Here is a 23,448-nt window from a genome sequence, read left to right as displayed (position 1 = left end):
CTGTGCGCCACAACTACTGAAGCCCATGCGCCTAGAGCCCGTGCTCCACAACAAGAGAAACCACCGCAATGAGAAGCCCGCACACTGCAACGAAGAGAAGCCCCCACTCGCCGCAACTGAAGAAAGCCATTGCACAGCAACGAAGATCCAACGTGGCCAAAAATAAATAAATGAATAAATAAATTTATTTGAAAAAAAGACTCTCCCAAGATGCATGCTTATCACTAATAACAGCTACAAAATTTGTCAGCAAGGATGACTAGGACAAGTGGGACCTGGTTCATTACCATGGGACTTCCTGTCCTGGACACTCATGATGTCTTAGTCCTCAGTGGTCAGAAATTTGAGATCAGAACTAGGTAACCAGAGTGAAGGATCGAGTTAGAGAAACTCACAGGCAGGGATGGAGGGGAGAGACCAAAGCATGTATGGGAGCGGGACTTATAATGAGAAACAACAGGGCAGAACAGTGGCATCCTATGATTGTTAGCTTTAGGTGTGCTTTCAGTTACATTCTTCTGCTCCAGAAAATGAAAATTGTTTAATGTTATTAGCTTCTCAGGCAGAGGCTGCAAATTGGCAGCTGCAGACTGAGTCTATTCCACAGACCTGTTTTAGATAGGCAGCATGCTTTTCAATAAAACATATTTCAGTTAGTTGCCAACATTTAAAGAATGGAAGGTTTCATATAAACATTTTGATTTGGGGCCAGTCTTGAAAAACTGGGAAAATCTGGCAGTCCTGGCCCAACATTCCTGCCCAGCAACACTGAGCTGGAGCTGAGTACTGGCCATCTTCTTTGGAAGAGACATATTCTTCCCCAATTTGCCAGTCCCCACGCTCCTTGCTATTAAATTATCGGCCTGCCTTTGTCAGCATTTGTTTGTAACCCTGATCATTTAAAAACATGTTTTTTTATTATTCAAAATAATAGCAGAGAGAATCTTAGGATAAACTCCATGTACTCCTCACACGGTATCAACAATTATCCATCACCAACGTTGTTTCATCAACACCCTAACCAGTTCTCCAACACACTTGCATCTGCCCCTTGATTATTTAGATGCAAATCTAGACATCATCTCATCTGTAAATATTTCAGTGTGTGTCTCTTAAAGAACCAGAATGTGTGGTTCCTAATCAGGCCTCTTTCCATTATGCCAAATATGCCACAGGTAATACACCGTGATGATAAGGATATATTATGGAGTAACAGTAGTGAACATTTCTGAGGGCTTCTTCTGTGGCTAGACATTGTGCTACGTACTTGTGTATGTTATGTCATGAAAGAAGATTTAATGACTTGTTATAGATCTCCCAGATGTCTTTGATTTCCATTTTAGTTTTTTTTTTCATTGTAAAATATAAGTAACTTATGTTTTCTGGGGGTTTTTTTAATAGGAAGGTTTTTTTTAATATTTATTTATTTATTTGGTTGCATCGGGTCTTAGTTGCGGCAGGCAGGCTCCTTAGCTGCGGCTCGAGGGCTCCTTAGTTGTGGCATGCGAACTCTTAGTTGAGGCATGCACGTGGGATCTAGTTCCCGGACCAGGGATAGAACCCAGGCCCCCTGCATTGGGAGCGTGGAGTCTTAACCACTGCACCACCAGGGAAGTCCCTAAGTAAATTATGTCTTAAGTTCATTGTCCACCAAATTTAAGGATGCTTAGGCTCAATTTTTGGGCTAGCTAGAGAAAGTGCTCAAAATTTGGTGATATCCGAGAGTCAGCTTAGATATATATGCCTTTTAGTAGAAATATTTCCAACATTTCACTACTGCAACTCTCAGGCAATTATGTCATCAATGGTCTGTCAATCTGGTACTACGGTTTGAGTGAAAGAAACAAATTTCTGGTAGCATTTCATAGATTGCTAGAATCTAGCAGATCGATTGGACAGAAAGCATATCTGGACAGGCTACATTTCAGAGGATTACGCTTATGTTACTCAGATCTGATTCTAATTTTTAAAAAACATGTAGTGGGGCTTCCCTGGTGGCGCAGTGGTTGAGAGTCCGCCTGCCGATGCAGGGGACACGGGTTCATGCCCCGGTCCGGGAAGATCCCACATGCCACGGAGCGACTGGGCCCGTGAGCCATGGCCGCTGAGCCTGCGCGTCGGGAGCCTGTGCTCCGCAACGGGAGAGGCCACAACAGTGAGAGGCCCACATACCGCAAATAAATAAATAAAAAACATGTAGTGAATGTAGAGAAAAGGGAATCCTCGTTCACTGCTGGTGGGAATGTAAATCGGTGCAGCCGCTATGGAAAACAGTATGGATATTCCTCAAAAACTTAAAAATAGAACTACCATATGACCCAGCAATTTTACTCCTGGGTATTTATCCAAAGAAAGCAAAAACACTAATTAGAAGAGATATATGCACCCCTAAGTTCATTGAAGAGATATATGCACCCCTAAGTTCATTGCAGCATTATTCACAATAGTCAAGATATGGAAGCAACCTAAATGCCCATCAATAGATGAATAGATAAAGAAGATGTGGTATATATACACAATGGGACATTACTCAGCCATAAAAAAGAATGAAATCTTGCCATGTGCAACAACATGGATGAACTTAGAAGGTGTTATGCTAAGTGAAATAAGTCAGACAGTAAGACGAATACTGTATGATTTCATTTATATGTGGAATCTAAAAAGAAATGAACAAACAGAACAGAGTTATAGATACAGAGAACAGGTGGTTGCCAGATTTTATGTTACTTATAAATTATCCATATATATATTTAATTGTATTCAGAGACTAAAAGAAGTGGTTCAGTTCTATTGGTTTTTTCCTTTAGGAAATCATGTTTCTGGTGGTAATAGGGAATTCCCAGAAGCTGGGGTTTACATATCCCAGTTTCCACTCACAAAGACCCAAAGTTCAAAACTTATTCTCCAAACATGGAAAAGGCAACAAAACACACAACTTAAGAATATCTAGGACAAAGGTGTGTAAGTCCTGAAGCAGGTTTTAGAATGGTTGCCTCCACAATTTTTTCAGGTTTACTGACCTATATTCTGGCTTCAGTCACACCCATGCATCTTGTAAGCTCCTTTCTGAAGGGAGAAAACCACAAATATTCAGTGTTTGGAGTTGAAGGTGAAATGAAATACACCATGTTCTGTTCGTGCTTGCTTTGTTTTTTTTTTTTTTTTAAATCTTAGTTCCCGGACCAGGGATTGAACCCGCACCCCCTGCAGTGGAAGCCTGGAGTCTTAACCACTGGACCGCCAGGGAAGTCCCCATGCTTGCTTTTAAATACCTATCCCACGGACTTCCCTGGTGGCGCAGTGGTTAAGAATCCACCTGCCAATGCAGTGGACACAGGCTCGATCCCTGGTCCGGGAAGAGCCCACATAACATGGAGCAACTAAGCCTGTGCGCCATAACTACTTAGCCTGCGCTCTGGAGCCCACGTGCCACAACTACTGAAACCCGTGTGCCTAGAGCCCCGTGCTCTGCAACAAGAGAAGCCACCGCAATGAGAAGCCCGCGCACCACAACAAGAGTAGCCCCCCCCCCCCGCTCGCGGCAACCAGAGGAAGACGGCGCCCAGCAACGAAGACCCAACTCAGCCAAAAATAGATAAACAAATACAATTTAACTTTTTCCTAAGCAAGCAAGAGATCAGGATGCTATTTATAGAGAAAGGGAGGGGGGAGGTGGAAGGGGGAAGAGTAAATTCACCTGGGTTCACAGCAGGAGCTCAGCACAGGACAGCCTGAACTTGTGCAGAAGACCTGCAACTAGAGATGCTGGGGTGGAGCACAGTAGAGGATGCATACTCCATTCTGCGGTCCCGAGCCCATGCAATGCAAGCGTGCACTTGGATGCACTAAGCCTTGGGCTGTAGTCCACACTTCCACTATGATGTGGATTCATTACCAAGAATCTGGAGTGCTTGAACTTTCTCAAGGGGTGCAGTAAGTTTCCTGCAGAACTTATCTGACCCAGAATCCTTTGCAAATGCAGCTCCAAGATCACGCTCCCAGCACTCCAGGGTGCACAGCGGGCTCTGCAGAAGCTCAGAGCAAGGAGCAACCTAGTTAGTCATTTCAGCTTAATTACTAGCCCGTGGCATGGGCAGGCTGCCAAATATGAAAGGCTGGACTCTGCAACGGTCTCCAAACATTTCCGCGAGGGTTCCTGTGGTTACTGTGAGCTCATGCCCCCTCCCCTCCCCTCCCCCCAAAAAAGAGCTTGCATAACCCAGTACAGCCCCTTCCTCAGGGCAGACACTCTGCTCGCGTGGGCAGTAGTGAGCTGAACTGTAAACCAGAGCCCCGATTCCGCAGATGCCCATGCCCCCACCAGCACCCTGCTTATCCAGGGTGCCCCCATTTTGGGCCCACGCCCCAGCCGCTGCCGCACTTAAGCAAGTGCCACCCCCGGCGACTGGCGGTAAAAAAAAAGCCAATAGCAATCGTCCAAAGCAGAGTGAGTAAGCGGTGAACCCAGCCGAGACCGTTGTAACCCGTACCAGGCATCAGAAAGAGCACCAGCCTCAGCCTCTGTTCGCACCTAGCAGAGCTCATGGAGGCACAGGGCTTCCATGGCGCGCCAGCCATGGAGCCTCCGCCCCGGGGCCACCACTATGACCCCGGGTAGTACATCCTGGGAGGGTACGAAGTGGAAATAAGATCTGAATCTGTGCAGGGTCCAGCGCCAGAAGCCAGAGAACTCTATGTGGAGGAAGGAGGTCCGGGCCTTGCGGACGGCATGAACCATGTGGGCGACATGAGCCAAGAAGGCGACGGGAACCACGAGGGCGGCGATGGCGGCCAGGAGCCCGGGAAGCAGCCACCTGAGGAGCCAGGCCATGTGGCGACGGCTGCTCAGGCCCAGCAGCCCAGAAACCGGCCTTGACGTTGCGTCCTGTGCAATAAGTTCACACCGTTGCAGCTGCAGGAACTGGAGGGCCTCTTCCAGAACACTCGGTGCCCGGACGTACTCACCAGGTATGTGGCGGGCTCCGGGTGGTTCGGGCTCATTTCCAGGCACCTTCGTCCCTCTGCTGGGCCTCCTCCTTCCCCTCCGAAGCCATAAAAGCCACCTGTGCCCCAGGATGGGGGGAGGAGAATGCCTTCTGCACATTAAAGGGAATATTTTCATACAGTAGTTACGTGGATCAAGTCTGGAAACTGGTTTGTGGTCGTTTGGTGGTGTTTTTTGTAAATTGTGGTAAAATGTACGTAAACGTAAGATTTACTATTTTAACACTTTAAAGTGTTCTGTTCAGTACTGTTAAGGATATTAATGTTGTCAGGCAAGCAATCTCCAGAATTTTTTTGTCTTGCAAAACTAAAACTCTGTACGGGGAAGACAAGTCACTATGCACCCCACCCCAAGCCCCTGGGAACCACCTTTCTATTTTCTCTTTTTATGAATTTGACTACTGTGGGCACATCATATTAGTGGAGTTGTACAGTGTTTGTCTCTTTGTAACTGGCTTATTTCGCTTAGTATAATGTCCTCAGTATCCATCCATGTTGTAGCATGTGTCAGAATTTCCTTCCTTTTTAGGGCTGAATAATATTCCATTATATGTAAATACTGCCATTTGTTTATCTGTTCCTTTATTAATGAGCACTTGGGTTGCTTCTACCTTTTGGCTATTGTGAATAATGCTGCAGTGAGCATGTGTGCGCAAATAACTCATTTACCCCCCAAAATGAGCCCTGTTACACCGGCCTGGCTTAAACTATCTATGCATGCAGCAGAAAGACTGCAAGTCCTAAGATGGGAGAATGAAAATGAGGTCTCAGGCAGGGAGAGAAGGCCTTTTGTGTCACTTAAAATTTACAGTTTGGAAACTTTCAACAGGATTTAAATACAGTGTTAAACCCCATTAACTAGGATATTGAGAAGACAGTGAAGTCTAATCCACAGTTTTGTTTGCAAAAATAGTAGGCAGATATTTAGGGAGGAGCTATTTTATGACCTTTACCCTCATTGTTGTTGACTGTCTTACTAAAATGCCTGTTGCACCTTCTTGTCTTAAGAATAAGGGATGGGATTGGGACCTCCTGGTTGAATAGCAGCACCTAGGATAACCTGCCATGGCGGACAACAGCGGCTCCGGTCCAGGATCCTGGAACCGTAGCCAGAGCAGAGTGAGCTGACCTGGTCCTGAGCCCAGGAAGGTTTGGAGGGTGGGGCAGGTTGGAGCGTGCAGAATTGACAGTGGTGACAATGGTATGCCTCTTTCCCCTAAACTCTTGGGTGGCCTAAGATTTTTGACAGTCTTTGTTAACTTGGGTCGAGATGATCTCAACTTTCCTTAACACTACAGGCTAAAATATCAACGCAGTGTCCAGAGCTTCAGCAACTCTCACGTCCCAGTAAGACAAGTCACAACCCCCCTGGGCCCCCTTGCCAGACCACCATTCTAACTCTCAAGACATTTCAAAGGATTAATGACCCCTTGGACATCCTTGAAGGAGACCTTCTGTCTAAAAATCCAACATGTTCCAGGACTTCCCTGGTGGCCCAGTGGGTGGGACTCTGTGCTCCCAATGCAGGGGGCCCCGGTTCGATCCCTGGTGGGGGAACTAGATCCCACCTGCTGCAACTAGGAGCCCGCATACCGCAATGAAGATTCTGTGCGCCCCAACTGAGACCCAGCACAGCCAAAAAAAAAAAAAAAAAAAAAACCAACATGTTCCTTCCTATTAATTATTTACTTCACACTGAATGTAGGCGTTTCAAATAGGGAGCCGTTCCCCTCAATATGACTGTACGTGGGGCCCACTATTTACCATGCCCAAATCCACCCCCACAACAAGGTGAGGAGGGGGCAGGAGGCGGCCAGATGGCTGATGATCAGCTGCCAGGGTACAGACTATTTTTATCCTGTTACCAGACATTGTATCAACAGCAAGGACCTGGTACAACAATTCATAAGCTAAACCTGCATCCAATACCTGGAAAAAAATTAGAATATTAAACTTGAGAGGAGAGGGACTTCCCCGGCGGTCCAGTGGTTGACTCTGAGCTTCCACTGCAAGGGGAACAGGTTCGATCCCTGGTTGGGGAGCTGAGATCCCACATGCCGCGTGGCACGGCCAAAAAATAAGAAAAACAATTAAAAATTAAAATTGCGAGGAGACAAAATAATAAGCCTAAGCCAGAACTTGGCACACAGACGGGGGAGCTCACGAAGGGTAAGTGGAAGGGAGGGAGTGTGGTGGTAACTTTCCTGAGGTATTTTAGCAAGAAGGAAATATTTCTCCTGATGCAGCTTAAGATCTCAATGGCATATAAAGTTGCGTGCTATGCTGTTTGTATTATGACATTAACTGTTCAATATACTAAACCAATCCTTTTCCCGCTCTGATTGTAGGTCTGGTTTAAGAATAGGAGGGCCAAGTGCAGGAGAAATGAGAGAGCATCAATGCTTCGAGATGCACCACCTGTTTCCCTGGACCACCTTGCCGTCATAATGTTGGATGGGCCCTAAAATACCATCCTCGTTCAGGAGCCAGATTGGAGATGGGTTCTTCTGATACCACTGACACCTGGGCTGCCCGTGCTGCCCATGCCAGCCGTACCTCCTCTGTACTTGTATTATCAATGAAGAGGCAAATCCTCCATATGTTTGTCTTTGTGTGTCAAATGCGGCAAGCGGGGTATGTATGAAAATTGTTAAGGAAATGCCATTTAAACAGAATGGCAAGGAGGCCTCCTTTCGTGAGGTGACACCCCTGAATCACTATCAGTAGGTCCTGTACCTCACAGAAGTTTCCCAAGTGCCCACTGGTGAGTTTGCACTGACCCATATATTCTCCTCCGTCTCTCCCCCATCACTCCATCCCTAACCCCGCCCTGCCCCTTTGGGACCACGTGCATATGCACGATTGGGCGGGGTGAGTCCCTAGTGTGAGAACAGTGTGTTTCCAGACAGGGATGAGCTCCGTTCATGCTGACAAGTTCAGGCTGAACACTGGACCCTAAGGGAATCTTCCTTAAGAGGCTGCTCACAAAGGTTCATGGGAAGGTGGCAGCAGAGCAAGCATCCAGTATGCTCCAAATTCTGTTCCCTTCTCACTTTTCTGCCCTCCCCCCACCAGCCCAGGAAAGCATGTTCATCGCTCCTTCCCCAGCTGAGAAGCTGACTATCACACCTTCAGATGTATTTTGTCACCTTCAACATCCTTGAGAGAACCCCAATTTCTGCTGTTAAACACTGAAAGGGAAACTTTTGGTTTAATGGTGCTCAAAGCAAGAATAAGGAGATGTTCTCCCAAGCAGTGCTCCCGAATAATCCCTCGTTGCAAAGAAGCAGTCATACTTTTGCTTTATTCATGTTGTCTTCTTCGTGTGAAACGACCAGGGTAGGGAAAAAAAGAAGTTTAGGAGAGTGAAAAGCCAGGCCCACTTTTTAAAAAGCACTATGTTCTTCTCAGTTGAACCTTTGGTGTTGAGTAATCTTTAGCAATGTGAGGCTCCTCAAGTGGGCTTTGATGTTAAAAGCGATTAAATATTTCAATGACTACAGATAAGGTGCCTTGGTTACATCGGATTTTCCTCTCAGAGGAGTTAATCAAAGACCAGTCTCACAGCACTTCTATGTTCCCAGTGTGAAGGAGGCTCTGTTTTCTCAGGAAAGCTTACACTCTTTGCCATGGTGTCCACTAATTTTTATTCCTTCTCCCCACCTTTCTCACTTGTGGGTGTCAAATGTCAGCCAAGCGGTTGTAATGTCAGGCTTCCACAGAGAGAAGGATGTTACTGCTACACAGAGACGCCGGACCTTATGGGGAGTGGGAGAAATTCGAGGATGTTCCCGTGTATGCCCACTGTCATTCTTACCAGATGATTCTGAAACCAAAAATTCTTATTTCCTAATGTTGACCACTATCCGCTTATATTTTATTTTATTTATTTTTTTGCGGTGCACAGGCTCCAGGCGCGCAGTGGCCATGGCTCACGGGCCCAGCCACTCCGCGGCATGTGGGATCTTCCCGGACCGGGGCACGAACCTGTGTCCCCTGCAGGCATCGGCAGGCGGACTCTCAACCACTGCACCACCAGGGAAGCCCCACTATCCTTTTTTAAACATTAGGTTTCTCGGTGCTTTAAGGACCCTCAGAACTACAGGGCCTGTACAAATAAGCTCCAGGACACCATCAGACCCAGTCCTGACCCCTTCTCTGTTTTGGCCACAGCGGAAAGGACCACATTCAACCTTTCCAACCTGAGACTGAAAGTCAGAGAATGCTCAGCACAAATCCCCCAGTTAACCCTCACATCCAGTCTGGCACACTCTAACAACATTCTTTTTTCATGCTCAGGCTGCCTGGGAGAAACAAACAAACAAACAAGTGAGTATCTTTCCTGTAAGTGGCTGGTGTCTTCATCATATACACTCTTTTTTTTAAACATGTCTCTACTTCTTTCAGATGCCAGGTATATTAAGGCAGAGTGGTGGCATGAGGCATAAGAAATAAGCAAAACATTGCTGTAGATGATAATTTACCCTTAGTCTAGGTTTGCAAAGAGATAGATAGGTCTTCTAAAATTAATCCCCCAAATTAATTAGTGCCCCAAAGAGAATTTCTCTCAATGTACATTTCAAATATCCCAGACATAGATCAGAAATTAATTATTCTGACATAATGAAATAACTTTGATTTATAAAAAAAAAATCTTTAGAAACTAGCTACCAACAAATACAGAGACCTGAGGGAGGTTGTCTTTGAAGAAGTTAGTTTTGGCTAAAAAGTTATAAGCACAATCTTGGAAGGAGTACAGTAGATTCAGCCTATTACAATAATCTAATAGTTCTGGATGTAGTCTTGCTTTCTAAAGTTTTTCACAATGAAGAACACATGCTAGTGAACTTTCAAAATAGTAAGGTTGGTGATCAAATTAAGTAGGAAGAAGGTATTGCCGACTAAAAAAAATGCGCAACCTAAAAGTTGAGAATTATGCTTCATCTGGCGAATAAAACTGAGGACTTCAGCCCGGAAGACAGCCTCTCAGAGAGCTCCGAGGGACTGCTCCAAAGAGGTAAGGGAGAAGCCACGATATATAGGAGTTTTGCAACAAAACCCAGGTAGTCGGAACATCAAAAGATTACTGTTAATTAAAGAAAACCAGACATCTCAAGTTACTGAATTTAGCGTGCTTTTCTATGTCTGAGAAGATGCAAGAGTCTGCGCTCACTGAAGTCATTCCTTTGATAGGCGCCTTAGCGATCTAGGGCCAGTTTCCTGCTTTTCTCCATCCTGAATCCCCTCAGGGCGCACCGTTGTGGGGGGCTGTAGTGGCTGCTGGCTTGGTGGCTGCAACATCCCTTGTTGACTGATATGGCAGGCGACAGTTTTCATCCACGGTATGAACTGTTTGAGGGAAAAACTTTTTTAAAAAACTAGATTTATGTAGACTGGATCTTGATTCAAACGAATATAATATACCGAGAACCCTGGAGATCTAACTCGGAAGTGCCTGACAGTCAAAATTCCAAGCTCCTATTTTAACTACAAGTACTTAGAAACAAAGGGCAGCAGGAAAGGAAGGAACCAGAAACAATTCTTTATCAGGCAATACAAGAGTGTGGTCCCTCCAAATAGATGTGAAAAGTGACTTTTAAAATTAATAAATGTATACAAAACAGGGCAATGAAGTTTGTTTTGAGTTGTCGTCAAAGGAACAAAACTACATGTGCCTGAATTCTGATCATGGGGTGCTGTGCTTACCACGGGGCGTGCTCTGAGCACACATACTGATCTACCGTGCAGTCATTTGGTGCTGATGTGGCTCCCCTAGGAAATGTCAGACCCTGGAACTGAAATAATGAGGAAATAATGAAGCTAAATAGAACACTTCACTGGATTTCCTGATTGGTAAGTTCAGCTTGGTCTACAACACAGACTGGGGTTCTCAAAACCTTGAGCAAGGACTTCCCTGACACTCCAGTGGCAGTTAGGACTCCCACGCTTCCACTGCAGAGGGCATGGCTTCGATCCCTGGTCAGGGAACTAAGATCCCGCATGCTGCACGGCGTGGCAAAAAAACAAAACAGAACAAAAACAAAACAAAAAACCTTGAGTGGACACCTCAGGAGTCAGTTGCTATGACAACATAACCCTCATCACATACCCCTCATCCTAAGAATGCTGCAAGACATTACTTCTGTGTTGGGATTCATTTGAGACTTTCCTTCCACTCCCTCCCATTAAACCAATACAGTAGGGTGTCTCATGGAAAGCGAATCCTTGCCTCAGCCAGATCATTTTAGCAGACCACACACTCTTTTTTCCTTTGTGGAACTCACACAAGATCATCTTTGACAAACGAGACGAATGTTCACCAGCCCTGTAGTAAAAGGTCGGCAATAACAGAGAAACCAGTCTCATCATTTCATGATGCTCTTCCAAGCAAAGTACCTTTTTGTCTTCTGGGGGACACCCAGGTTAAAGGAAGAAACCACGGTAGTCTCTCTGCATCGCAGGGAATGGACCTCTGTGGGCATCCAGCCCATTCCCTTCATACTACAGAGGAGTGAATGCAAGTCCAGTTCAGTGGGGTGGCCTGCAAGAGAGAGAGCATGTGGAGTTCGTCTCAGAGAATGTCAGTCTCTGGATGACCATGCCCTTCCCTGGGCCCAGATTCATCCAGCTATGGGCAGTGCACACGCAGGTTCAGCTCTTCAGCGCTTACCACCTCCATCCTGCACAGAACTCGTTCCTTCAAAGGGCTGCTGGCTTAAGGTTTCTCACTCGGCCTCAGCACTAAGGCCCCCACTCTCCACCCTTAAGGCATGCAGTATCCTGGGGTTCCCCCTTGAACAGCAAACACGAGAGCGTTGAGAGAGTGACGCAACGTGCACCCGGCTCACAAAAGCTGAGTGCGATTCCAGGACAACAGCCCTCATTTCCTCCAATCTCCTTGCAAAGCCAAGCCTGCCACCTGGCAGCACAGCTCATGAACAACAGCCTGCTGCACGCATATACACTATCAAACGTAAAATAGCTAGCTAGTGGGAAGCAGCCGCATAGCACAGGGAGATCAGCTCGGTGCTGTGTGACCACCTAGAGGGGTGGGTTAGGGAGGGTGGGAGGGAGACGCAAGAGGGAGGGGATATGGGGATATATGCATACATAGAGCTGATTCACTGTGTTATACAGCAGAAACCAACACGACACTGTAAAGCAATTATACTCCAATAAAGATGTGGAAAAAAAAAAAAACTCCAGGCAAAGTTAGGGTTAGGTAGGTTCTATGCAAGACTAAAAGGCAGCCAGATTGACCCCCAAAATGGGAAGAAGTGGTCCCAGGGCATTTCCCAAGCTGAGGTCCATCCTCCAACATTAAGGGCCATACATCCCGAGTATCATGCTGGTCACTCCCAGGTGGGTGGATCCTTGAGAGTCATGATGTCAAAATGACTGTTCAGAACACTCCAGTCACCCTTGAGCATGGGGCGGAGGGGGGACTCTGCCACACAGCTGGGCGCCTCACTGAACAGTGCCGTGTACTGTGGGAAAGCTGTCCCTCTGTTGACCAAATACCCGGTGCCGATACCTTGGTGTTGTTCTCTTCTTCCAGTCAGGTCCACCGTCATGTGTACGGTGGGCTGCTCTTACAGGCTCAGGCTGAAAACACCAGAGTTGCCTGAGAGTCCTAACCAACCCCACCCCCAAATACAAGTTCTTATAAGTAAGAGAAAATAGTGGGCTTCTGGGGTGTGGGGCTGTTTTCTGGCCTCCAGAAACAAACATATCAGGCCTGGAAGGAAAAGGTATATGCTGAATAAAACTCTCCCCCAGACAGCCGTGTGGTAGGTACCACACAGCAGGATACACACAATATATTGAAGAAACTTAAACACATGAAAAATCACATTATTTTTCTTGTGGAAGTAATACTCCATGTTCTCATTGTATTCACTACCTTTCACCTACTGCCTTCGGAATGCAGTTCATTAGAGTCATAATAGTGACCTTCTGGGTTCTTCTGGCTAGTCTAATAATTAAAAATTGACAGAAGACAGATTAACAGGAGAAAAAGAAACAAATTTAATTCGTATGTACAGAGGTGTCATGCAAATAGGACCCAAGAAGCAACCAAGGCAGGCAGCTTTTACCTTTTCAGACAAAGAAAGAATAAATCTGTGAGGAATTGACAGGACAAAGAAACTTAGGCTTGAATGCTTAATTGGGGAAGACTATAAGCAGAGTTTGGGTTTGGGGGTAGTAAACTAGCAAAGAAGTAACAGCGTTTGTTTGTACAGGCTTCTCAGCCCTGAATTCCCTGTCTCTGGTGATAAAGATGTCTCTCTCCTGGTACACAGAGAGTAAATTTTGCATGGGAGAATTATTTCCTGCTTTCAAGGAGGACAGAGAAGAGGAGGGTCAAAGTGTTCTCACATCAGCTGTTTCTCAAGTGACTTTAATTCAAAATCATCAATATGCCACTGTGGCATGTTTTGGGGTGGCCTGCTCTGAGCCCCAGCAATAGAAATCACATTATTACTTTAAATGTCTTATCTGATCACTCTGTAAACCAAGTTTAATAATTGGTCTCTCTGTGTTTTCTGAAAGTAATGAAGGTTCCTGCCAAGATACAAAACAACAGATGGTACAAAATAAGCTCAGACTGATAAAACAACAGGTACGTGAGTTACCACAACTGAATTCACCAATAAGATCTGCCTGGTCATCTTCTCAGTGCGACGCTAAAAAAAGAACAATTTGGTATTTAATCCTGAACCAAGATTTGTGGAAATCCCAAAAGAAATCATTTGGCTCTTCCAAGAACATGAGCCTCCAGAGGCGAGGGACTATATTACAGCCAACACCACGAGACAAAAATATACCAAAGAAACACTTAACGATGAAAGACAATACGAACACAGCTTTGGATTTATTCTATAAAGAATTTTCCTTCTCTTTTGCCTTTTACCAAAACACACCAAAATGTGAAAATTGTAAGAGTTCCTGGCCTGACTGACACTCTGATTACGGGCTGTGAGACCCTGAGCAGAGGATCCAGTTGAGCCATGCCCAAACTCCTGACACAAGGAAACTACGGTATAATACATTTGTGTTGGTCTAAGCAGCTAAGTTTGTGGTACAGCAATAGAAAACTAACACATAGGTTGCAGTGGGCTGAGTCAAAGTCCAGATATATGGATGTAAAAGGCCTAAGTTGCCCTATCATTACCTAGATCAAACAAGTTTCATCTCCTCTTCCTATGCCAACAAGTGATGACTTTCCGGATTGCAATGTGGTAGATGGAATAGCTGACCAGAGATGTTCATGCCCGAATCCCTGTATCCTGCGAATACGTTATCTTATATGCCATCTGCAAAGAGGGACTTTGCACATATAATTAAGGTTATGAACCTTAACATAGGGAAATTATCCTGGATTAGCTGGATGGGGCTAATCTAACCACACGAGTTCTTCAAAGTCAAGAACTTTCTCTGGCTGGAGGCAAGAGAGGTGTAGCAGATAGAGCAGTTGGAGAGTCAAAATGTAAGAGGAACTTGGCCAGCTCTTGTTGAAGGAAGGCCACATGAAAAGCATGAGAAGGGGGACTTCCCTGGTGGCACAGTGGTTAAGACGCTGTGCTCCCAATGCAGGGGGCCCAGGTTCGATCCCTGGTCAGGGAACTAGATCCCACATGCATGATGCAACTAAAGAGTTCGCATGCCACAACTAAGACCCAGTGCAACCAAATAAGTAAATAAATATTAAAAAAAAAAAAAGGAAAGAAAAGCATGAGAAGGAATGAGGGCAGTGTCTAGTAGCAAAAACTGACTCCCAATTGACAGACAACAAGGAAACAAGGTCCTCAGTCCCACACCACAAGGAACTGAATCTGGCTAACAATCTGAATGACCTTGGGAGTAAATTTATCCCCAAAGCCTCCAGGAAGGAACGCAGCTGACACCTTGATTTCAGCCTTGTGACACCCAACAGAGGATCTAGCTGAGCTACATTTTACCTGGGCTGCCAACCCACACAGAACTGGGAGAGAATAAATTTGTGTTACTTTAAGTGACTACGTTTGTGGTAATTTGCTATGGCAGCAATAGCAAATTAATACACAGTGTTCAGGAAGATTCTGAGGCTGTATCTGGGTACTGTGGGGAAGTGCTCAATGACTGATCAAAGATATGCGCCAGGGAAACAAGAGAGAGGTGACCTATACGGTCTCCATCTGTGACCCATGATCTCCATGCTCTGCTCAGGGGTAGAGGTCACCTAGCTATTCCTTCTGCCTGCAACGCCTTCCCCCCAGATATCTGCAACGGCTTGCTCTCTCGCCCTCTTCAGGACTTTCCTCAAAAACAATTCACCAGGGGGCCTTTTCTGCCCACCCCAACTAAAATTTCATCCCCTACCCCCTTCCTGGAAACCTTTTACACCGTGTCCCTGCTCCATTTCTTCTCTTTAGCTCTCCTCACTTCATAATGTCCTTATTTATTTTGCGTATTCCCTGCCTGTATCCCCACCAGCAGAATGAAACTCCATGCAGACAGAGGTTTTTGTGTCTTTTGTACACTGTTGTATCCCCAGAGCCTAGAAGAGTGCCTGGCATATGAATCTCTGTTGAAATAAAATTACCATTAAAATGAAGAGGCTTTTATCCTGGTCTGTCAAGTTCACACATCCCAACATCTTATAAGGAGAGAATCTCCATGTAATCACAGCTGGCACACATTCCCATGGTGGGGCCTGGTCTCCTATCACAGCCGGGAGCAAGTCACCACACCCCTCATCAGGTCCAAGGAGGACGGAAGGAGAAAATGGTCATAAGTTGCAGATGACTCTTCCTACACTAGTTCTTTAAACTAGGAGGAAGCTGAACAAATAACAGGGTTGGATGTCAAGTCATTTCAAACACACAGGAACAACAACGCCCCGGCACAACTTTCACCTGTATTTCAAAAATTGTTATATGTTGTCATATTTGCTTTCTCTGTCTGTCTCCTGAACCTTGCAAAAATAGTTACAGTTGTCATGACATTTATAACTCTAAAAAATTCCACTATACATCTCCTTAAAAAAGGAGATGTTCCTACATAACCACAATGCTATTACATCTTAATAAAATTAACAATAATGTAATAATATTAGCATATGTCTAGTCCATATTCCAACTTCCGCAATTGTCCCACATGTATTTTATAGCTATTTTTAGAATAGATATCTGTTTCATGCATTGCATTTGTTTTGCATTTAGATGCAAAGAAGCTAGTGTTGAATGATTTTACAACTTCCTGGATTCATCAGTTTTCTTAGTCACCTCTACTTAACTCTAGTAAAGTAGTTGTCTAGGTATTACTAGTTATCTCTAGTACTAATATTTCATTCCAACAAGAAACATGAATTTAGGGTTGAGAGGATGGTGTCTTTCAGCTTGGGGACTTTAACTTACGTTATACAAATGAGCCAAAAATGGCCTCGGTCTATTGGCCGCTAGGTGTTTATTTCTTCACTGGAGGCTGAGACCCATTACCTCAAAAGCCTGCTGGAGCCAAACAAACTTTTACACATCCAATTGTTTAAAACATATCCAAATTAACCACATTTTTATCCATTTAGAGCCTGGCTGTTTTACCTTCCCCATGAAATTGTGCCTAACATCTGCTAGCTATCAGTAAGATGAGCCCTGGGCCAATAAGACCACAGGCCACTGCTGCCCTTTGGTGCTCTCTGACCCAGATACTCTCTACGGTGCTGCAAAACAACATCTACAAGTCATCTTTCTGGCTTAGTCTAGGTAGCTCTAGTTAACAGATTACCTAGATTCCACTGGATATCTGTACACTCAACTCGTTATTAGAACAAGGAATAAGAATTTAGACAGAAGATTGTGCTCTTCACCTTACTGGTTTGGACTGGTTATTCTAGTTATCACTAGTTATCTATAGCTAACAAATCATCTAGGTCCCCTTACATATCTATGGTACTGTGGATGAAAACTGTCGCCTGCCATATCAGTCAACAAGGGATGTTGCAGCCACCAAGCCAGCAGCCACTACAGCCCCCCACAGCGGTGCACCCTGAGGGGATTCAGGATGGAGAAAAGCAGGAAACTGGCCCTAGATCGCTAAGGCGCCTATCAAAGGAATGACTTCAAGGAGCCCAGACTTTTACATCTTCCCATACAGAGAGAAGCGCGTCTCCATAACTTGCGATGTATGGTTTCTTTAATTAACAGTAATCTTTTGATGTTCTGACTACCTGGTTTTTGTTGCAAAAACCCCTGTATATCCTGGCTCCTCCCTTACCTCTTTGGAGTCAGTCCCTCAGAGCAGTCTGAGAAGCTGTCTTCTGGGCTGAAGTCCTCAGTTTTGTCTACCAAATAAAACATAATTCTCAACTTTTAGGTTGTGCATTTTTTTCAGTCGACAGTACTAACTCATTATTCCAAAAGAAAATAAGAATTTACATTTTAGCAGAATGTATTTTTCAGCTTTCTGACATCAATGAGTATTAGTAGTTATCTCTAGATATCTCCTGTAAACTAGTTATCTATGTACCACTATTTATCTCAGACTTAGGAGTTCTTTCAACACGAAACATAAAGTTAGATTGAGAAGGATATGTTTTCCAATTCAGGGCTTCAACTCCATATACTAATACTGTTTAGGTAATTAGTAACCTAAGTTCTATTATTTAGCTATATTAGTAACTCATTAATCTACCAGGAGAAAAAGAATTTAGGGTCCAGAAGAACGTACATTTAAGCTCCTGACTTCAACTACTTATTCTAGATAGCTCTAAGTAACTAGACACCTAGTGCCAATGTCTATAGTACGAAGTCATTACTGCAACAAAAATTAAGACTAATCTTATTCTACTGCAATAAAATACACATAAATAAAACTTACCATCTTAACCAGTTTTAAGGGTACAGTTCAGGGGCATGAAGTACATTCACACTGTTGTGCAGCCATCACCACCATCCATCTCCAGAATTTTTTCACCTTCCCAAACTCCATACAAAAACTCCCAAATACCACTTCTCCCAGCCTTTGGGGACTATTGTTCTACTTTCTGTCTCTATAAGTTTGACTACTCTGGGTATCTCACATAAATGGAATCATACAATATTTGTCCTTTTGTGTCCGGCTTATTTCGTTTAGCTTAACGTCTTCAAGCTTCATCCATGTTGTAGCACGTGTCAGAATTTCATTCCTTTTTAAGGCTGAATACTATTCTATTGTATGTATACATCACATTTTGTTTGCCCATTCATCTGTCGATGGACATTTGGGTTGTTTCCATCTTTTGGCTATTGTGATTAATGCTGCTATGAATGTGTATTCAAGTCCTTGCTTTCAGTTCTTAGGGAACCGCTGTGGAATTGCTGGATCATGTGGTAATTCTATCTTTAATTTTTTTGAGGAACCACTATACCTTTTCTCATAGTGGCTGCACCATTTATATTCCAACCAGTAATACACAGGGTTTCAACTTCTCCACATCTTCACCAACACGTATTTTCTGTTTTGTTGGTAACAGCTATCCTACTGGGTGTGAAGTGGTATCGCATTGTGGTTTTGATAAGCACTAACAGTTAAGAAGAATGTTTTTAGCTTTCTGGCTTCAAATTTTTATTCTGTTTTTATATGATTATCTCTATTTAAATCTTACCTAAGCAACTGTCATTTTCTACATTACTAACTGAATATTCAAAACATAAGAATTGAGCAGAGTGCTTTCTAGCATCCTAGATTCAAACTGTTCTAGATATCTGGTATATTACTTACCTGGTTACTAATAGTTATCTTATTACTGATGCAGCATTTCAATGAGAAATGAGAAGTTTGGGTTGAGAAGATTGTGTTTTCCACATTCTGGCTACAAGTACTTATCTGTAGTTGTCTGTAGTTAGGTAGTTACCTCGTTACCAGTAGTTATCCATAGTACTAAATCTTTATTCCCACAAGAGATAAGACTGTGCTGTGAGGAGTGGTTTTCAACGTCCAGATTTATACAGATTCCTGGTTTTCTCTAGCTATCCATAGTAGACAAATTACCTAGGTACCAATAGTTATCTATAGTCTAACTCAGTACTGCAACAAGAATTAATATTCAGTTTTGAGAGAAATGGATTTCAGCTTCGTGGCTTCAAATTATTCTTCTAAGGAATATCTAGTTTCCCCTAATTAAATAAATAGATAGGTACCACTACTCACTGATAATACCCATTATTATCACAAGAAATAAAAGTTATATTTCAGAATAATGTTTTTCTTTTTCTTTTTTTCTTGTTTTGGCCATGCAGCATGTGGGATCTTAGTTCCCCCACCAGGGATCGAACCCGTGCTCCCCATGGTGGAAGTGCGAGTGCTAACGACTAGACCGCCAGGGGAAGTCCCAGAATAATGTTTTTCTTAACAGCCTCATCTAAAGTATTTATTCCGCTTGTTTCTAGTTACCTTCATTTAACTAATTACCTAGGTACCACTAGATAACCATACTCTTTGCTCATTTTTCCACAAGTAATTTGTATTTAAATTAGAAAAAAAGATGTGTTTTCCAGGTTCTGGACATCTATAAGTTTTTCTACTTATCTCTACCTGTTTCTAGTTATCTAGCACCCTAGGGACACTCAGTTATCTGTAGCGTTATCTGACTTTCCCAACAAGAAATAAGCAGGTAGAGCTGAGAAGAATATGTTTTTCAACTTCCTGGATTCAACTAACTATTCTACCTATCACAGTCATCTTTAGTTTACTTGTAGGAATCCTGGACGTGAAATAGTGGAGCTAAAATAGAGTTCTTCACTGGATTTCCTGACTGGTAAGCCCAAGTTGGTCTCATTTGACTTCCCGTAGCCCATGACATGGACTGGGGTTCCCAAAACCTTGAGTGGACACCTCAGGAGTCAGTTGCTATGATAACATAAACCTCATGACGTACCCCTCATCCTAAGAATGCTGTAAGACATTACGTTTATTTGGGGATTCATTTGAGACTTTCCACTCCCTCCCGTTAAGCCAAAGCAGTAGGGTGTCCCAGTGAGAGTGAATCCTTACCTTCGCCAGATCATCTTTCTTAGCAGGCATATTCTCATTTTCCTTTGTGGAACCCTTACACAAGATACCTTCATTCGGCAAAAGAGACAAATGTTCACAGACCCTGCAGGAAAAGGCTGGCAGCCACAGAGAACCAGTCCCATTGGGTCATGTGGCTCTTCTAGGCAAAGTGCCTTTGTTTTCTGTACCTAGCTTAAAGGAAGAGACCACGGTGGTCTCCACACTGCAAGGGACTTTTGGGGTCATCCACTTCACACCCTTCATTTTACAGATTTGGGACATAGGCTCAGAGCAGTGGAGTGGCCAGCCCAAAAAAGCACACAGGGTTCATCCCAGAGAAGACCAGGCTTTTGGTGGCCATGCCTTCCACTGGGCCTTGTATCATCCAGCTACGGGCAGTGAACATCAGCCCAGGTTCAGCTCCTCAGCACTTAACCCTCCATCCTGCCCAAGAACTCTTTCCTTCAAAGGACTGAAGACTCAAAGCTCCCACCAAAGCCTGATCACTGAGCCATTTTACCTGTAGGAAAAGGCATCAACCTCCCCTGCAGAGGCATTCGGCCTCCTGATGTCCACAGTTTCAGGCCCTGAGAGTGATGAAATTTATACCCTCCTCACAAAAGGCTTAGTGTGCTTCCATTACAACAGCCCTCATTTCTCCCAATGTCCTTGCAATGCCAAGCCTGCCAAGTCTGCCAACTAGCGGCATGACCCATGATCAAGACCCAGCCCTAAGCTTGTGCTGAATCCGCTGTTTTAGGAAAGGAGGATAATGGAAACTGTCACTAGGCAATTAATACTCACTTTGAAGTTGATAATTTATGGTTTGCCTTGATCAATGTCACACTTGCTTCTTCTCAGATATCAGCATGAAGCTATGGGGGGGGATCCTGGGTGCGATGGTGTAAATATAATTTTCAACTGCAGTGAGCTGTCTCCACCTACCCACGCCCCCCCCACTATGCCAAGGGTAGGTCTTAAGGTAAATGTCTGAATTCCTAACAGTTACATGCCAATATTTTAGACTGCAGACGTACAAAACACGTCTCCTACCCACAAGCTTGCTTTCAAAATCAAGGGACACAAGACACTGAAGTGGTGGCATTCAGGCACGGGTATGTAATTGATATGCCTAGACCCATTTGAAGCACGGCCCCCAGACAAAATGAGAGCTGCTATTGAGAATTGCAGGTTTGGAGCACCACCTCCTCCTATTCCAGGCCCAAGAATCTTTGTTTAGGGAAAAAAAATGGAGACAAGGTAGAGACCAAAGAAAAGTCTCTGTCCACCTCTCCCTTGAACAAGAGAGACAAAGGGTGAAACAAAGGATATTTTTTCATAGTAAGTGGAAAGGAGGCTCTAGGGGAAAAGGAAATCGATGTCAACAGCTGGGCCCAGAGCTCTCGATCCAGTTTAGGGAGCTGGGTATTGAGGGGGGCTGGCAGCTCAGCATGTCCTCTGGATAGTAGTCGGGGGTGTACAAGGAGATGGCTCTGGCTGGCTGGGCTTTCTAAGAGAAAGGAAAAACAGGACTCAGGTTCATGTGCAGATGAGTTCCTTACATCCCCTTCCACAGCCCCCATCACGAGGTCAAGCAACAGAGCTCTTTTTTCTTTTTTTCTCTCTTGCCTACCTTCCTTTTAACGCAACTGGTCACCTTAAGGGATTTCACCAGGACTGAAATATTCATAAGGAAGGAGGGAAAGTCAAAACGGGGGGGGCTGGGGGGCGCTCACTGTGACTGGCCCTAGCCCAGGTCCCCAACCCCAGCACCTCAAAAAACGTCCAGAATGGTCCTATTTCTTCATTTTAACAAGAAGAAATTCCTAAGAATGTCCAATTAGGGAAGTCCCTGGCGGTCCAATGGTTAGGACTCTGCACTTTGACTTCTGGGGCCTGGGTTCAATCCCTGATCGGGGAACTAAGATCTTGTAAGCCACCTGGCGTGGCCAAAAATTTAAAAAAAAGTAAAAAATAAAGAATATCCAATTAATTCTGTGGGCCCACCCACCACATCAAAACCTTAACTCCAACAGAGAGTCAGACAGAAATATTGCCAGGTGCTAAATTGGCTCTGTTACTTACTTAACATAGAAACTTAGACTTCAGGGGTCTCTGTGACCAAACCTGGCCTTCCATTAGATGAATGCATTCTATAGTTTCAAAACTCTGCTTAACACTCAGTTTAACAGAGTGTTGGGCTTCCCTGGTGGCACAGTGGTTGAGAGTCCGCCTGCTGATGCAGGGCCCAGTCCAGGAAGATCCCACATGCCGTGGAGCGGCTGGGCCCGTGAGCCATGGCCGCTGAGCCTGCGTGTCCAGAGCCTGTGCTCCGCAACGGGAGAGGCCACAACAGTGAGAGGCCCGCGTACCGCAAAAAACAAAACAAACAAACAAAAAATAAAATAAAAAATAAAAGAGTGCTCATCTCGTACACTGTTTTTTGGGTTTTTCAAAAATATTTATTTATTTATTTATTAATAAATTTTATTTATTTATTTATTTATTTAAATAAAAAATATTTTATTTATTTATTTGGCTGCACCAAATAAATAAAGGTCTTAGTTGCGGTATGCGGGATCTTCATTGCTGCATGTGAGATCTTTAGTTGAGGCATGTGAACTCTCAGTTGTGGCATGTGGGATCTAGTTCCCTGACCAGGGATTGAACGTGGGCCCCCTGAATTGGGAGCGCAGAGTCTTAGCCACTGGACCACCAGGGAGATTCCTCATACACTGTTGATGGGGTGTAAATTGGTGTAGCCACTATGGAAAACAGTATGGAGGTTCCTTAAAAAACTAAAACTAGAACTACCATATGACCCAGCAATTCCACTCCTGGTTATATATCTGAAAAAAACAAAAACTCTAATTTGAAAAGGTACATGCACCCCAGTGTTCATAGCAGCACTATTTATTTACAATAGCCAAGACATGGAAGCAACTGAAATGTCCATCAACTGACAAATGGATTAAGAAGATGTGGTATATATACACAATGGAATATTACTCAGCCATAAAAAAGAATGAAATTCTGCCATTTGCAACAACATGCATGAACCTAGAGAATATTATGCTTAGCAAAATAAGTCAGATGGAGAAAGACAAATACTATATGATATCACTAACATGTGGAATCTAAAAAATAATACAAATGAACCTATATACAAAACAGAAATAGACTCACAGACATAGAAAACAAACTTATGGTTACCAAAGGGGAGAGGGAAGGGGGAGGGATAAATCAGGAGTATGGGATTAACAGATACAAACTACTATACATGAAATAGATAACCAACAAGGACTTACTATATAGCACAGGGAACTATACTCAATATCTTATAATAACCTATAATGGAATATAATCTGCAAAAAAGAAAAACATATCACTATACTGTACACCTGAAACTTACACAATATTGTAAATCAACTA

Source organism: Stenella coeruleoalba (genome assembly GCF_951394435.1).
Source record: "Stenella coeruleoalba genome assembly, chromosome: X".
Lineage (NCBI taxonomy): Eukaryota > Metazoa > Chordata > Mammalia > Artiodactyla > Delphinidae > Stenella > Stenella coeruleoalba.
This window is presented reverse-complemented; position numbering follows the sequence as displayed.